Source organism: Nicotiana sylvestris, chromosome 2, assembly GCF_000393655.2.
Source record: "Nicotiana sylvestris chromosome 2, ASM39365v2, whole genome shotgun sequence".
Lineage (NCBI taxonomy): Eukaryota > Viridiplantae > Streptophyta > Magnoliopsida > Solanales > Solanaceae > Nicotiana > Nicotiana sylvestris.
In genome coordinates, this window is record NC_091058.1 from 4,633,081 (window position 1) to 4,651,372 (window position 18,292).

Consider the following 18,292-nt stretch of genomic DNA (forward strand, 5'->3'; position numbering starts at 1 on the left):
ACTATGTATGATTTCTTTGTTTGATTGTACTTGTTTGTATTTGGCATATCTTGAAGATTGAAATGACGAAGGTGTGTTGTTCTGCTATCAAAACACTTTTACCCCTCATCACCCCTTTGAGCCTTATTTATTTTCTTTCTTACCCCTCTTTCGGAATCGATAGTGAATATCAGAAACACAATCGTGAAAGATAAGAAAAGGAAGAAAAGAAAAAGAGAAAGAAAGGAAAGAGAAAGAAAAGAATGAAAAGAAGAAGAAGAAGAAGAAGAAGAAGAAGAAGAAGAAGAAGAAGAAAAACAATAAAAAGAAAAAAAAAGCAAAAGAGAAAAAAAAAGGAGAAGAAGAAAGAGAAAAGGAAAACTCACAACAATAAAGTAATTTCTATGACATGAACTACGTTCGACCTGATTCCTATTAAGGATACATAGGTAGCCTCACGGTTCGGTCTCATCAAAATAAAAATCCAAAAAAAAAACCCAAGCAAGAAACTGGGGCAGAAGTCATGGTTGTTGTGAGAAATCTGATTTCGAAAGTTGTAACTTTAACCCATTTGAATTGTTTTGTGCCTTTCATGTCCTTTCTTTCTAACCCTGTCCAAAAGCCCACATTACGGTCCAAAGAAAGACCTTCTGAACAGTCTTTGAGAAGTGCCAAGTCGAGCAGGTAAAGCTAATTCATGTCAGGGGCTACACTCTGGTTCAAGCAGGAAAAATAAAAATGAGAGAGTCTTATTGGTGAAAACCTTCACAGGCACCGTAAGGCGACGGAAGTTGAGAGAAATAAAATGAGAGAGTCTTATTGGTGAAAACCCTCACGGGCACCTTGAGGCGAAAGTGAGTGAAAAAGTCAACAGGTGAGAAAGGTTTGTTGGTGGAAAACTGTTTCAAGGCACCGCAGGATGAACAAGGTCAAGGTTTTGGTAAAGTAGTCAGGTCATGAAAATTCTGAGGCAACAAAGTACGACAACTGAAAGTTGATTGGTTGGACAGATTGGGCCGATTAATCCGAAATGAATGTCATGATCATTGGTACCAGCTGTTCCACTCAGATAAGTTTCTTTTTCTTTTTCCCTTTATAACAGTCATCTGGTTTTGGATTCTTCTTATCCTTAACCCGCAAAATCATTGCATTTCATTTTCTTTTGGGTTTATTTGTCTACGATGTTTTAATGTCAGTCTTGTACCAAGTAAGTGGAAAAGAATTTCAAAGCTCACTACCAACTTCCAAAATTGCAAATCACAAAGTGGTCAGAGCATACTAAAGACAACATGATGTAAGGTGGGATACAGGAGATCACCAGAGGTTTCATCGGTGGAATGGTTTGGTAATTTCATGGGAGATACAAAGGTTCAGATAAATGGGTCAGAGGCAAAACAACAGCATGGGTATAGAACACTCGGTTCGTCAAAGGTCATGGGTGTTTTGAATGTCAGTTAGAAAGTCAAAGCGGTTCAGGGCCAGTTTCAGGAAGCCAGTCAAAGCAAAACAATGCAGTGGAAAGGTCTTCAGCAAGAATGCCATCAGCTAACCACCATTTTAAACTGACAAAATTTTCTTTAATTGAAACAGGGGCAGAAAATTCGTTTGTTTTGGAGAAACTCTCTGTAGGGGAAAGAGCAAGCATCAAAACAGGTTTGACCGTAAACTTTCAGGACCCTCCTAGAAAATGGGACCTAGTTTAAAGTTCAGAAATAGCATAATCTAGCATAAATGTATCTCAAAGGAATATAAGTTGGCTGAGAAGTTTGCACGTTCGAGATAGGATTCAATTAGGAGTTTCCAGGACCCTCCTGAATAATGGGACTTAGCTTTAAGATTTCGATTATATAACAACATTTAGCGTAAACTCTGTTGTAGGGTAGTATAATTCAGCCGTCAAAGTTGTCACCCTTAAGATAAAATTGACCTTTGATTTTCAGGACCCTCCTGGATAATGGAGAGTAGTTTAAGACCCTTTTAGATAACAAGATTTAGCAGAAATCACACCTGTAGAAGACATAACTTTGATTTTAAAAATTGTCGTTTAGTTAAGAGTTGTCAGGACCTCCTGAATAATGGGATCTAGCTTCCAATTCTTAGTAATACTTGGTAATATGATTTAGTTTTACACTCACATCTGTGCCCAGCCACCAAACTGGGACAGAAAAGTTTTCTTTATTTTATCTATTTTGAAGTCAGGAGCCCGCTTGGAGAGCAGGGAATATATTTCAAGCTGAAGTCAGGAACCCGCCTGGAGAGCAGGGAATACTTTCAAATGTTGAAGTCAGGAGCCCTCCTGGAGAGCAGGGAATATATTTCAAGTTGAAGTCAGGAGCCCGCCTGGAGAGCAGGGAATATATTTCAAGTTGAAGTCAGGAGCCCGCCTGGAGAGCAGGGAATACATTTCAAGCCAGCAGTCAGGAGCCCGCCTGGAGAGCAGGGAATATATTTCAAGCCAGCAGTCAGGAGCCCGCCTGGAGAGCAGGGAATACTTTCAAATGTTGAAGTTAGGAGCCCGCCTGGATAGCATGGGAATACATTCACGTTTTGAAGTCAGGAGCTCGCCTGGATAGCATGGGAATACATATCAAGTTCAGCAGTCAGGCATCAACCTGAGAAAGGGAAACATCTCAGTTTACAATTCAAGGCGGCAACAAAGGAATTTTACCAAGAGAATACAAGATAACAAGGAACCAAGAAACACAAGATCGAGTTTGAAGATCTAGATAGGAGTTTGTAAAGCATAGATCATAGTCTAGTCCAACTTCTTTTATCTTCGACATGGTGTAATAGGGGTTCAGTAAGCAGTAGCAACAGCAGCAGAAACAGTGAAATCCCAGCTTCATGGTAGTCCCAGCTACCAAAACTTCCCGAACTACACTGACATGATTCCTTTTTAGCCAAGTATATGTAGGCAACCTCGGAAGCAGGGTGCGGTCAAATCTTTCAAAACTGCTTCCCCCGGAGTATTCAAACGGGCAAAAATCGCTCGTATCCGCTCACTTATATTTGCACGAAAACTCTTCGTGTTTCCGGGCAAAGAGGGGCAGCCGTGAGCACGTGATTTTTGCCCTACATGAATTACTCCCCTAAATTCAAAATAATTTCTTTTAATGTTTGCAATTTTGGGAATTTCGTGGCATTTTCTGTTAATTATTTGCATTTTTTGTTTGCGCATTTTAATTAGTGAAAAATACAAAAATATGTCGCATTTGCATTTATGGTTGGTTCTACATTTTAGGATTAATTAGGAAATTAATTATTTTATAAAAATGGAAAAATCATGAAAAATTAGTTTAATTTGCACTTTTAATTTTAGCTTTGATGTTAAGTAGCTTTCTTTTGGTAATTTATTTTCAATTAATTGTGTCAATTATCATTTTAGGTTTAATTAATTTTGTTTAGTTCTAGAAATTAATCCTGATTTTAATTAAATTTTGAAAAAAGAAAGAAAAAAAAAAGAAAAAAGGAAAGAAGAAAAAAGGTTTTGAATTAAGTTGGGTTAGAATAAAGATGAAAGGGATTTCACATTTTGGGCCAAGTCACTAAAAATTTCCAAAGCCCAATCCCATTTCCTTCTAACCCGTCCCAAACCAGCCCATTCCGACCCTGACCCGGTCAGGTTCCCCCCCCCCAACCAAACGACATCGTTTTGTTAAGCTTTGATCTGAGTCGTTGATCGTGCCTGATCCAACAGACCAGAACTGGCCCTGCCCCCGTATAAAAGTGTTCGAATCTGCAGACCCCCTATCTTCTGAACCCAAAGCCTAATCCTCTCTCTAAAATCACCACCCCTGCCTATCGTGGCTCCGCCGTCCGGAAATCACCTCACGGCGGCGGAGCATTCCCAAATTCATCCAAAGTTTGACCAAACAACCCCCTTTGTCCCCTCTTTCATGTCCTGCCACCATTTTTTCCAAAAGACCACTGGATTTTTTCTAATTTCATATCAAAGATCGAAACCCTAGCGCCGTCTTGTTCTCTCCGGTGGCAGCGCCACCTCTGTTCAACCCCAAATTAACACCCTATAACCCTCAAGTCCCCCTCATTCCAAATCCCCACTCTGCTTCTTTCAAATCTCCCCAGAACTGTTCGAATCTTACTTCAAAGATATGAACCCCAAATTCCAAAAATCCAAATCGGCGAGGCTTTAAGGATTTGAGGTCGAAATTGATTTTAGTCATGTGTTCTCAGTCGAGAACACACGATTAAGGTCTATCTCGGTCGCAAAATCGAGGATTCATTGAAGCTTAGTTCAAGGCGGTTGTCTGTTTAGTTTTGGTAGGTATTCCCGGCTTTCTCTTTTCCATTCTTTTGTTAATATCATCTTCTATTTTTCTTCTTTCCTTCCGTTTTCTCAAAAATCGACTTTGCATGTGTTCCTTTTAGTTTAGTTTAAGGGTTAATTGCTATTTTTTCTTTAGTCTATTTGGATTCGTTAGAATAGTTTTGTTTAATTTCCTTCTTTTTAAGTTTTGGGCCGTATTGAGAACATTTGGTCCAAAAGTCTATTTTGACTCCATTGCCCGTCTATTTTTTTGGCCCTCTAGATAATTTTGTTTGAATTCTCGAACTGGACTTGGGTCCAAAGAGAAGAGGATTAGCCCAGATTTTGAATTGAAACACTAGGTCAACTTGACCCATACCCGTTTGGTTTCTCTGGTTAATTAACAGGGGTTCAAAGGGTATTTTGGGTAACTAGCTTAGGGAATCTGGGTGTAACTGCATTAGGAAGCTTCTAGGAAGCTGGGGGTTGGGGCTATTCTAAAGTTCTGAATTTTAAAAGAAGGATACCTAAGCAAAAACGAAAATTTCTGAAGGATTGAAATGCAATTGTAAATTTATTAAAACTGCCCTAATGGCTTGCCTATAAAGGCATAAGTTACTTGCAGCTCAAGAAAGAGATTTTTTTAAAAAAAAAATCAGATACAACTAGAAATACTGAAAAATTATTGTTCCATCGAGCTCTTCTACAATTCTAGAAGTTTTTTTTCAGTTTCTGAAGTATATTCTGATTCATCTGGGTTTGAAAGTGGTTTGAATTAGGGGTTGTTGCTTGTTTCTGTTGCTATTGGTCTATTACTGTTGCTTCCTCTTAGTTTCAAGCTAATTGTTGGTCTATTTTGCTGTTATTCAGGTACACATTTCTACATTCCACCTAATGTAAAGCTTGATTTGGAATTGAAATGGAAATCTGGAGCTTTGAGTTGTATTCACAATTAGTTGTGTTCATATTTAAGTCTACTTGTCTACTTTATTATTTAGAGAATTTCGCTTATTGCCTTTCAAACTCTGAATATGTGATCAGAGACTAAGCTTCTGAACATCATATGACCTGGTAGTTTGGTTTGGTGTCCATCTTAGTCTAATTCTTTAGATGTAGTCATTTGCATTACTTATTTGTTTTAAGGTCAGGATTTGGACTTGTTTAAATGCAGTCAATTTCGAGATTTCTTTTAGACTTTAAATGTGTACTAAGTAAGGTTTTTAAGGCTACTGTAATATGGATTTGAATCTGGTATGCAAGTTTAATTGATGGTTCAATGTCATAGCTTCTGAGTTTGATTTGTGCGATAAGCCTCGATATTAGGAAATATTTGCTTTCCTATAGCAGGGATCTAGGTTTGCTTCGTTATTTTTTCTTTAGATCTAGTTTAAATTGGTTTCATGTTTAGCTTAGTTTTTTCTTTCAGAACCTGAGTCTTGTATTATAATCTTCTATTACATTGTCTTTTAGAATTCAAGTGAGGCATTTTGTTCTTGAAGAACTATGATTCAAACAATGAATCTACGGTTCAACAAGTCACAAAATTGCTAAATTATGTGGGGTTTTCATTGTCATTGGCAAGATCACAATCAGGATTCGAATTTCATGTAATATGTTGATGATTTAGCTGTGAATTCTTATTATTATTCAATGTTCAGTTTTTTTAGAAAATAACGATCACTTGGGCGTATTACATCTTTGGTTTATACACATACCAGTCAGTCATGTGCTGGCCAGGGCCAGTAGGCCCAACTGACTTTTGGGCCTGGTCTTGGAGGCCCCTTTGGAAATAAGGAGTGGTCTCACTGTTTTCGTTTGTCCTGGGCCTCTTCTTGAGCCTAAAAGTTTTATTGTTGCTAATGTTAACTAATAGGGGTGGCCCGGCTTCTGAAAATCTAACGCCCCTCCCCCTTTCCCTAATAGTTGCATACCTCGGCCTTAAATCGTGTTAGTTCAATTATTTGTGGTAATTAATTTGAAGCGTGCCATATTATACAAACATACAATTCATAGCCCTCGTAAGTTAGTTTCGAAAAATTGTAATTAGCATAAATCGAGGCACGCCATTTAGCAAATTTTTATGGCCCTCGCAAAAGTTAAAAGTGCGTTAGTCGCTTTAGGAGCGTATTTTAATAATATTACTTTCCTTGGGTGCGCATTTCATGTGACCCAAATCAAATCTTAAAACGTTGAATAAAATATGTTTAGGATTGCGGGTGCATTTCATGTGGCACGATACAAAGACGTGTTTTAAACGACGTTTAATCTTCGCTAAAAATTGATCAAAGCGGTTAATAGGTTAAAATTTGCACATATGTTCAAAAATGTTCTAAATCAGATAATTAAGCTGATTATAACAGTTGAGCAACCGTGCGAGGACCACGGAACTCCGGAATGCCTAATACCGTCTCCTGGGTTAACAAAATTCCTTACTCAGATTTCTGGTGCGCGGACTGTGAAACAGAGTCAATCTTTTCCTCGAATCGGGATTTGAACTGGTGACTTGGGACACCATAAATTATCCCAAGTGACGACTCTGAATCTTTAAAAAAACAAATCACGTTTCGATTGTCCTTTATTTGGAAAAACTCCCTTGTATTTATACCATTTACGGGGTGTAGTAAAAAAGGAGGTGTGACACGTATCACGCCCCGAAAGACGAGAATTAGGTATACGTAGTTCGGGCAGATTGGATACGTGCGAGAATTAAAACAAAACAACTAATTTAGAGAAAATATGTTTTTTTGTTTTTTTATTTGAAAAATGATGAAACATGTAAACTCTTTTTGGATTTTATTTTCTTTTACCTTTTTTTGATTTTCTGAATTTCGAAAAATGATAAAAAAGTGCAAAATCTTTTTTTTTTTGAATTTTCAGGCTTTTTTTTTTCTTAACAAAAATGTGGCAGAAAACATAATTTGGCCCTACTCGCTTTATCCTCACACTTCACCCTCTCGTTTTCTTTTTTTTCCTTTTTTTTCATTTGCCCTCCGATATCATTGGACCGCCAAATGACCCTTTTACCCCTGGAGAAATGCAACGTGTATGACATAGGATGCATCAAGATGGTCTGTTATTTTGGGTACACCTGTCCTAGACGGACCCAACCCCTGTGTTGAGTCCCCAAAGTCCAATGTATATGATGCAAACAAGCGTTCTAACTAGGGATCCGGCATGAGGCTGGGTTATTCTAAGTTTAAAACCTGGGTATGTTGTTCTAGACTTGTGTACCCGAGCGGACAACTCGAGCCGAGGAGGGGACTACATACCGGGAACCAAAAGGCCATCCGGCTTAATAACTTTTCCGAGCCTCTTTATTATTTCAAGGTATGACACTAACAGAATAGGGAGTCATGTCCAGCGTGCACCTCCCCGAAGATGAGAAGAGAAGGGTTTCGTAGCAGTTTATATATAGTTCAGATAATATCAAAGTAGTAAAAGCAACATTTAGCACATTAGGCTCAAACATGTAATAAAATCAGATAACAGATAAAGCCAAATATAACAATTCATCTAAGCTCGAATTTTGAAGCCTGAACCAGAGATTTTGGGTTCGGTTCCCAGCAGAGTTGCCAGAGCTGTCACACCTCCTTTTTACCTACACCCCCAGGTAAGGGTATATAAGGGAGTTTTTCCAACTTAAAGTGACAATCGAAACGGGATTTATTTATTTAAAGATTCAGAGTCGCCACTTGGGATGATTTAATGGTGTCCCAAGTCACTGGTTTAGATCCCGAATCGAGGAAAGATTGACTCTGTTTTACAGTCCGCGAACACAGAAATCCGGGTAAGGAATTTTGTTAACCCGGGAGAAGGTGTTAGGCATTCTCGAGTTCCGTGGTTCTAGCACGATCGCTCAACTGTTATAATTGTCCTATTATCTTATTTTAACACTTGTTTTAGCCTATGGTGCAATTTTAGCTTTATACCGCTTTTATTTAATTATTTTTCTTAGGAAGATTTCAACGTTATTTAAAACACGTCTTGAACCACGTCACATAAATGCACCCGCAATCCACGATACATTTTATTTAACGTTGTTGAGATTTAGATTTGGCTCACATGAAATGCATACCGGAGTTTAAGGAAATTAAGTTAAATTGCACTCCTAAAGTAACTACACACTTTCAAGTTTGCCAGAGCCATAGAAAATTCAACTAATGGCACACCCCGAATTTTGGAATTGGGTATCATGACCATGAATATGTCACAGGAACCGTACCCATAGTCACGATGATTTATTAATCACGGCTAAAACAAGCTACGATGTATTTATAATCTGAGGCACAAACTTTTCTTTAATGTTGCCTTTGACTTGTGGCTTATTAACAAAACAAACAGTGGATTTTCTAAAACCCATCTCCCATTCTTTTGTTCTTATCACTTATGTCTCAACATATTAAATTCATTTACACATCAATAACTTAAAGTTTGTTGTCAATCCTACAAATGTAGACACCGTTTCAAAAGGCCATCATGATGTATCAAATATTTAAAAAAATCTAAAAGAAGCGGAAAACAAAAGAGGCTATGAACTTGAAAGAGACAATTGAGACAATTCAACTATCAAGCATAATAAGCTTAGCAAACCAATGCATTTCATCTGTACAGGTGCCATTTCAATCGGATCCAGCCTTTAAATATATGATTAAGCTCAATGATTCAAGGTGGCAAGACATAGAATACAACATTTTTGTAAAACCCATTTGCAACTCATATTAGGACTTATGTTAGGCACATGAAAATTATCAATTTATACTAAATTACTAATCATTGATTAAAATTCTGGACTACTTGCGCAGGCCACCAGATCGGTGCTATTCATTTTCATGAAGCTACTAAGATTTACAACATACTCAAAAAAACAATTTCATCAAGCACACAACCTCAATTTGCAAACAATGTAGTTAACTAATAAAATTGAAATGAGAACATATGTGCAGATTTAATAGCACTAGAACATCAAACAATAATCATTTTATTATTACAACCGCAAACATACCTCAGATAGCAAAATACAGCTCAACATTAGCCAAAGGAAGCTAAAATCGAAGGCTAAGGCTCGAAGTGTTCAACAGAGTATTCAACAGCAGCTAAAACAGTAATTTCCTCAAAGAAGCTTTCCGAAAAAAATGAACTGGGCTACTACCAATCGAACCTAGGAGCAGATTTTCGAGCGGAACCTCGAACCAGCCGCAAACACACGAACAAACATACTCGATTTTGGCTCAATCGAACTCCATTCTTAAGAACCAAAATCAGGGAGGAAGGAGATGAGATTTTGTGTACCTTTTTTTCCATTTTTTTAAAAAGAAAGAAATCAACTTCATTTCATTTTTTTTATGAACGAACTGGAAAAGAACAACTTTAGAACTCTTTTTTGTTTTGACAAATCCCTTCCCCTTTTTATTGCTATGTCTGTTCTTGTGCGTTTTAGAGCGTGTATGGCTGATTTTTGAAGAAGAAGTAACAGAGGCGTTGAAGAAGAAGAAACAAAAGGGTTATGTGTGTGTGTTTCGTTCAGTGAGGTCAAAAGGGACTGGAGGGTGCTGGGTGTTGCTGTGCGTAGGGGGGGATCTCTTGGTTGTGTTGATAGCTGGGTAAGATGAAGAACAAGAGGGAGGGGTTCTACTTTTGGGGTCCTGCGGCGCTGGTCCGATGAGATGATCCCCCCCTTCTCTTTGGATTTTAGACGTAGGTCTATATAGATCTAGGGTCTAGGCTTATATTTTGTGTATTTGCTCTTAAGTCCTTAGGGTCTTTTTATTTATTTTTTGTTCCAAAGAAAAGTCTAGAAGGATCCCTAGGATTAGCTTAATGGGTATTGGGCTTAAAGAATGAGCTAGAAACTTGGGCTTTTATGACTAGCTATGCTTAAAATTAGCTTAATTAACTAAAACTCTATCCATATAGAAATACTATTAAAATATTAATTAACTCTACTTAAGTGAAAATAATTATTAAAATAAAGACTGACCGTTAAAATAAAACTATTTTTTTGGTATTTTTTCAAGATTAAAAATGACTACAAAACATTAATGAGCCTATTTTATGTAATTTTTATTTTCTTGTAATAAAATAAAAGTAAAAGATTAAAAATGAGTTGAAATAGCTATATTAGGCCTAAATTAAATATTTACGTGCTAAAATATAAAAAATCTTGGGGAGGGTCAAAAATCACATGTCTACAATAAGATCAAAGGCAAATGTGCTAGGCCCAAGTGAAGCTTTGCTTGAGGCACCCTTAACCACTAACTACTAAAAAGAAAAAGAAAAACGGACTAAAACCCTTAAAAAGGTTGTCACGCCATCCATCATTGGGAAGAGCCACCCGGTTCACACAAACTTCACCTTTGGAAAGAACCGTGGCATTAAAAAAACCAAAGGCTTATTGGAAACTTTAAAAACACGAAGCTACGAACATCAATAAGAAGCTAAGAACGAAAAATTGCGGAAAGTAAAATGAATATATACAAGAGGGGATTTGTCGAATATACAATAGATGGGATGAATATGTACAATGTAACATAACTTTATATACAGACCCAAAGTAAAATAAAAGTACGATAAATATAACAAAATGTTAAAATTATATACAACCCAAAGATGAAAAATAAAGAAAACATAAAAACTGTCAAATATATACAGTAATCCAAATCCATAAAAGTAGGGCCTACCCCCTCAAATGAAAGTTGGCATTGTCCTAAATGCCAACTAAACTAAATAAGCACCAAAAAGAAAAGGGAAAAGGATATAGAGACTCTCTATGGCCCGTCTGCCTGAATGGGCTCCTGAGTGGTCGTTGGGTCCTCACTGTGGTCGGGAACCTCAGACTAATTCCCTATGGCCTGCTGCTCTGCGGCTGGGACCTGGGTCTAGACTTGGACAGGCTCCTGGGGTGCATCATGTGGCTGACTGGAGGAAGCCTCCGGTGGGTCTGCCAATTGGATGATTGCATCGTCCGCTCTGGGAATCATCCTCGTCCTCTTGGGAGGCCTCTGGGACTGCTTGGGCTAGGGATGAGCTGATGGTACTGGGTCCTGTAGCAATAAGTCCAAAGGCAAATGATCTGCCTTCATCCTGTCAACATCAACTCTTAGCGCCTTTACGGACTCCTTGGAAGCCCGCGTCTTCCTCAACTTCTTGTGCTCCTTAGTAAGCTACTTGAGAGCCTTGTTGTGTGAATCAACTACATCTGTGAGTACCTTCTGAGAGTCGAGGATTTTCTTTTGGTTGGCCAGAATCTCCTTGAGGGCATCCTCTATGGACTGTGGGACCTATGGAGGCGGAGGAGCCAACTGAGCCTCTACTGTAGTAGTGAGGATAGACAACTTGGATGACGCTGTCTTCATCTATTTGTTAATACTGAGAAGAGCTTGGCTTAGTCGGTGGGCAGTCACTAGGTAAGCTCGGGAAGAGGGTATCTCCGGATCTGCTGAGGTGGATGGGCCAGGAGGAATGTCTGTGGAGGTGGAGGCAGGCTGAGTAGGAGCCACTACCACAACTGGCTCTTCAGACTGTCCAGTTGGAGCAGTAGTTGTTCCCTTGAAGTTCTTGCTCTTTGGGTTGTCATCCCCCTGCATGTTATACCACGAGAATGGGGCCTTCTCCTTGACCTTTATATCAAACGGCCTTTTTTAAACTTTGCGGTCCCAGAAGTACATAGTCAAGAAGTTGGGAAAAGGGTAGTTTCTGTCATTCTCACTGCCCACAAGTGTGATTACCCTAGACATTACATTTCCCACATTTATCGGGTATCCCGCCATGATAGAAGCCACCAAAACTGCCCGGTGCAGAGGGAGGGAGTTGTCATGAGTAGTGGGGTCCAGTCTGCTGCACACAAGTGTTTCCCGCCCCCTTGCCTCGAAGTTGAAACTTCTTCTTAGAATCTTGACACCCGCATTCAACCAATTGGGGGTGGTACCTAGGATTGTCAGAACTGTGCTAACCAGGGAAGGACCTCCTCGCCCTTTCCATCTTCGCCATATATAGGGTCTCATCCTCCTCATCAAAGTCAAGGTAGTCATTTATTATTTTCCCATCCAACAACACCTTCAGATTTCGCACCTTGGTCACTTTTGTGCCCTTTTTTATATGGGCAACATTGGTGTAGAATTCCTTGACCAAGTGCTCGTTGGCATCTACACATTCACCCAAAAAGTACTCCAAGTTAATTCTCTCCTTAAACTGCCTCCTCACATTGGGGTTGTGAGGTAGCAATTCTCTATCCATAAAACTCCTCTCCAGGATAAATTTCCTCACCAGCCACCATTCCCGAAATTTATGATACGCTACCTCACTCACAAACCGGTCTTGCCACGCCTCCGATTTCCTAGTTCTAGCAACACCCCCCACTTGAGGTTCACCCCCTTCTCCAACTACTTCTTCTCCTCCTACTTCCTCCTCATCTCCTACTGCACCTTTTCCGGATAATGAAGTTGTGGGAGAGGTGGAGTATTCATCCCCACCGCCTTTAGTTGAGCCCTCAGACGACCCAGAAGATACATTTACTAGCACTTAGGTAGCGGGGGAAGTGGGAGGAGCGTCTCTTGGTCTGTTTCTCTTCGGCCAGTCAAGGATGTACTCTAGGATTGAGTCTGAAGATATCTCCCAGGAGGGCTTGTACTCACTCCAAGACATGTCAATGGCTCTATCAGCAGCTTTAATCATTTTTCTTATGTTTTTAATATTTTGTCGGGCTTGAACAGTCAATCTTACCATTTTTTGTTTCCCTCCCCGGGAGGATTCTCCTCTGCCTGGTTATTTAGAGTCTTTACCTCATTGTTTCACCATTGTCTACAAACACAATCCAATAAGCTTGTTAGTATCATTAGAAATAATTAAAAGCAGAGTTACAGAAAGAATTGCAGACAGTTGCAGAAGATATGCAGTGTGGACTGCATAGAATGGTGTGTGGTCGCACAGAGGTCAGTGCGGATCGCACAAAATAGCAATGTGGTCCGCACAGAGGTGGGGTTCAGACTACCCACTCTCTGTATCCAAGCAGTTCGGATCTCACAAAATATAGTGCGGCCGCATAGAGACCAGTATGATCCGCACAAAATGTTACTATGGACCGCACAAGGGTACCACAGACCGCACAGAATCGAACGCGGTCCGCACTGAGTGCCTAGTTGCGTCACTAACTTAGGGTTCAAAATAATTTGATTCTAAGCCCAATTTTTCACCTAAGTAGTGTCCCTACATGTTTTCCCAGTGTATTTAACTATCTAAGTCTACTTTAATCAAGAGATTAACTACCCTAACCTAACTAATGGAATAAATTAAAGGAAGAAAAGAGTAATAGACAAGTAAAACAAAAAGGAAAAGAAAATAACGAAATTGAAGCAATTAAAAAGAAGTAGAGTTACCAGATGTGAGATTTACAGATGATTAATGAGTCCTAGCAGCTAGTTACGAGCAGAAGATATGATAAACAATGTTTTTTATGAGGTTTGAGAGTCAGAGGATCGAAAAGTTTAAACGTTGGGCCTTAGGTACTATTTATAGAAAAAGTCCTGGGGCGCAGCTTACCTACCCCAATGCGGACCTCACAAAATGGACTGCGGTCCGCATCACATAGAACTTTTGAAGATTGAGAAGGCAACATACTGCGGTCCATACAAATTGTCATGCGGTCGCAGTGGTCCACCGCGGACCGCACGAAATGTAGTGTGGCCGCAGTGTCAAACTTCAGAGAGTTGGGAATTTCACCCTTCATCAGTGCGGTCCGCACTGAATGTAGTGCGGCCGCATTGACAACTTCAGAGACCTGAACATTTTTTTCACTATGTCCTGCACTGCATCAACACAACCCTGTAGCATCTCACAACCAGTTAGCCCAAAAATCAATCCTATACTACAATGAAAATCAAAAAAAAAAACAAGAAGAAAAACACATGGGTTGCCTCCCAAAAAGCGCCTGATTTAATGTCACGGCATGACGCAGGTTACCATCACATCATTTGAGATAAAGAAGTGTCACCACGTGGCTGTCATCATTTTTTTCCAAGTAGTGCTTGACCCTATGCCCATTCACTCTGAAAACTTCACAATTTTTGTTCTTTAAATCAATAGCACCAAACGGGGTCACACACACCACTTCAAAAGGTCCACTCCATTTTGACTTGAGCTTTCCCCGAAACAGACGTAGTCGGGATTGAACAAGAGAACCAAATCGCCCACTTTGAACTCCTTGCTACGAGCATATTTATCATGAAGGTACTTCATTTTGTCCTTGTGCAAGGACGAACTGGAGTAGGCATGGAATCAGAATTCATCAAGTTCATTAAGTTGCTCCACATGAAGATTGGCTGCCACATCCCATTCAAGATTTAGCTTCCTCAAAGACCACATGATCTTGTGCTCTAACTCAACTGGTAGATGGTAAGCTTTCCCAAACACCAACCGATATGGAGACATACCAATCAGAGCCTTGTACGCAGTCCTATAAGCCTATAGAGCGTTATCCAACTTCTTTGATCAATCAGTCCTATTTGCATTGACCGTCTTTGACAATATGCTTTTGATTTCCCTGTTGGAGACTTCAACTTGACCACTTGCTTGAGGATGATAAGGAGTAGAAACGTTGTGATTGACACCATACTTTGAAAGCAAAGTGTCAAAAGCTCTATTGCAAAAATGAGACCCCCCCCCATCACTTATGATTGCACGAGAAGTACCAAACCTTGTAAAGATGCTCTTCTTGAGAAATGTAATAACACTCTGGGCCTCATTGTTGGGTAAAGCCACAACTTCAACCCACTTTGAAATATAGTCCACCGCCACAAGAATGTATGTGTTCCCACACGAGCTAACAAACGGGTCCATAAAGTCAATGCCCCACACATCAAAAAATATCAACCTCAAGAATGGTATTGAGAGGCATCTCATCTTTCTTCGAAATTCCACCCGCTCTTTGACATTCATCACACCTCTTCACAAGTTCACTTGCATCTTTGTACAAAGTTGGCCAATAAAACCCACAACTAAGAACTTTGGAAGTCGTCCTCACCCCGCCATGATGGCCACCATAGGGAGAGGAATGACAAGCCTCCAAGATACTCAATTACTCTTCCTCCGGGACACACCTTCGGATCACACTATCAGTGCAGATCTTGAACAAGTACGGCTCATCCCAATAGAAATCCAAACTATCCCGCTTGAGCTTCTTCCTTTGGTTAGAAGTGAGCTCACACATGATTATACCAGTCACAAGGAAATTAGCAACATCGGAAAACCATGGCATATCATTCATCGATATCGAAAGGAGTTGTTTGTCGGGAAATGAATCATTGATCTCTAAGCCGTCACGAGGCCTCACCTCCTCCTCCAAGCGGGACAAGTGGTCCGCCAATTGGTTCTCACTACCCTTCCGGTCCACAATCTCCAAATCAAACTCTTGAAGTAACAAGACCCATAGCATCAGTCTATCTTTGGAATCCTTTTTCGTCATCAAGTACCGGAGTGCGACATGGTCGGTATGAATAATAACCTTAGCACCCATAAGATATGGCGGGAATTTTTCCATTGCGAACACAATAGCCAAAAGTTCTTTCTCGATTACCGTGTAGTTCATTTGAGCATCATTCATTGTCTTGCTCGCATAATACACCGGATGAAACATTTTGTTCACTCTTTGACCCAAAATCGCCCCAACCGCAACATCGCTCGCATCACACATGAGCTCAAAGGGTAAGCTCCAATTAGGCGCGGTAATGATAGGAGTGGTGGTCAACTTATACTTGAGAAGTTCAAAGGCTTGCATACATTTTTCATCAAACACGAATTTAGCATATTTTTTCAACAACTTGCACAAAGGATTCACTACCTTCGAAAAGTCTTTGATAAATCTCCAGTAGAACCCCGCATGCCCGAGAAAACTTTGAACTCCCTTGACGGATGTAGGGGAGGGAGCCTTGAAATTACATCGATCTTTGCTTTATCTACCTCAAAACCATGCTTCGAAATTTTATGCCCAAGAACTATTCCTTCTTCCACCATAAAGTGGCATTTCTCCCAATTGAGGACAAGATTGGTTTCTTCACAACGGGCCAAAACTCTATCAAGATTCTTCAAGCACTCATCAAATGAATCCCCCACAATATTAAAGTCATCCATGAACACCTCCAAAATGTCTTCCACCATATCGGTGAAAATGGCCATCATACACCGCTGAAATGTAGCAGGTGCATTACACAACCCAAAAGGCATCCTAGAAAAGGCAAAAGTGCCATATGGACAAGTGAATGTGGTCTTCTTCTGATCTTCCGGAGCAATCAAGATTTGGTTGTACCTAGAATACCCATCCAAGAAACAGTAGAAGGCACGCTCAGCAAGTCTATCCAACATCTGATCAACAAAAGGCAAAGGAAGTGATCCTTGTGGGTCACTTTATTCAACTTGCGGTAGTCCATGCATACCCTCCAACCAGTAACAGTTCTTGTAGGAATCAACTCATTTTATGAATTTGTAACCACGGTCATGCAACCCTTCTTTGGTACACATTGCACCGGTGAAATCCAAGAGCTATTAGAGATGGGGTACACAACCCCGGCATCCAACCACTTGATCACCTCCTTTTTCACAACTTCTTGCATTGCCACGTTCAACCTCCTTTGATGCTCCAAGGAGGGCTTTGAATCATCTTCTAGAATAATCTTGTGCATACAGAATACGGGGCTTATTCCCCGAATATCAGCTAAAGTCTATCCAATTGCCTTTTTCCGCTTTTGAAGCACTGCCAATGTGGCATCAACCTGCATGTTAGTAAGGCAAGAAGAAAGAATAACTGGCAAAGTAGAATTTGAGCCTAAGAACTCATACCTGAGGTGTGGAGGCAGCGGTTTCAACTCCAACACCGGAGGCTCCTCAATTGAAGGTTTTGTTGGTGGAGTCTTTCTATTCTCGAGATCCAAAGATAATTTCCTAGGCTCATAAGAGTAAGAGCCCATTCCATGTAAAGCATTCAAGCACTCCTCTCGGCTTGCATCCTCATTGACATCAAGATTCAACAATACGGCCTCCAATGGGTCCTCCACATTGATCATTGCACTGGTGTCATCAATTATCACTGCTGTGACGAGGTCCAAAAAAGAGCACACCTCGGTACTATTGGGTTGCTTCATTGATTTGCACACATGAAAGACCACATTTTTATCACCCACCCAGAAGGTGAGTTCCCCTACTTCCACATCAACTAAGGCCTTCCCCGTAGCTAGGAAAGGTCTTCCCAATATGATAGGAACTTCATAGTCCACCTCGCAGTCCAAGATCACAAAGCCAGCTGGAAAGATAAATTTGTCCACCCGGACAAGAACATTATCAATAATACCCAATGGTTTCTTCATCGTTCTATCTGCCATTTGTAATCTCATGGAAGTCTTGAAAATAGAATAGGGCATCAAATTGATACTAGCCCCCAAATCACATAGAGCTTTAGCAAAATCCGCAGTCCCAATGGTTCAAGGAATGGTGAAAGCACCGGGATCTTCAAGTTTCGGGGCCATTGAATGCACTATTGCACTAACTTGGTGAGTCATCTTTATAGTTTCATAATCCATAGACCGCTTCTTTGTTACAAAGTCCTTCATGAATTTAGCATAGTCCGACATTTGTTCAAGAGCCTCCACCAAAGGCACATTGATGGATAAGCTCTTCATTATGTCAATGAACTTTTTAAACTGATTTTCATTTTTTTGCTTCGCGAGCCTTTGAGGATAAGGCGGAGGTGGCCTTGGAAAAGGAGCCTTGTCTTTAGGCACAACCGGCTCCGGCATGTCTATTATGTGTTCCCTAAACGGGTTCACATCATTTTGAGTTTCCACCTCAACATCTTGAATGTCAATCCTCACTTCTTCATTCACATTTTCATCAATCACATTTTCAACCACCAAAGGAACTTCATCTTCTTGCAACTCAACATCATCATCTACAACTTGCTTTAGTTTGGAGGCATGCACATCACCGCCTCTCCCACTTCTTGTTGTTATTGCCATAACATGATTGTTCCCACCTTTCAGGTTTACTACCGTATCACTTGGTAGC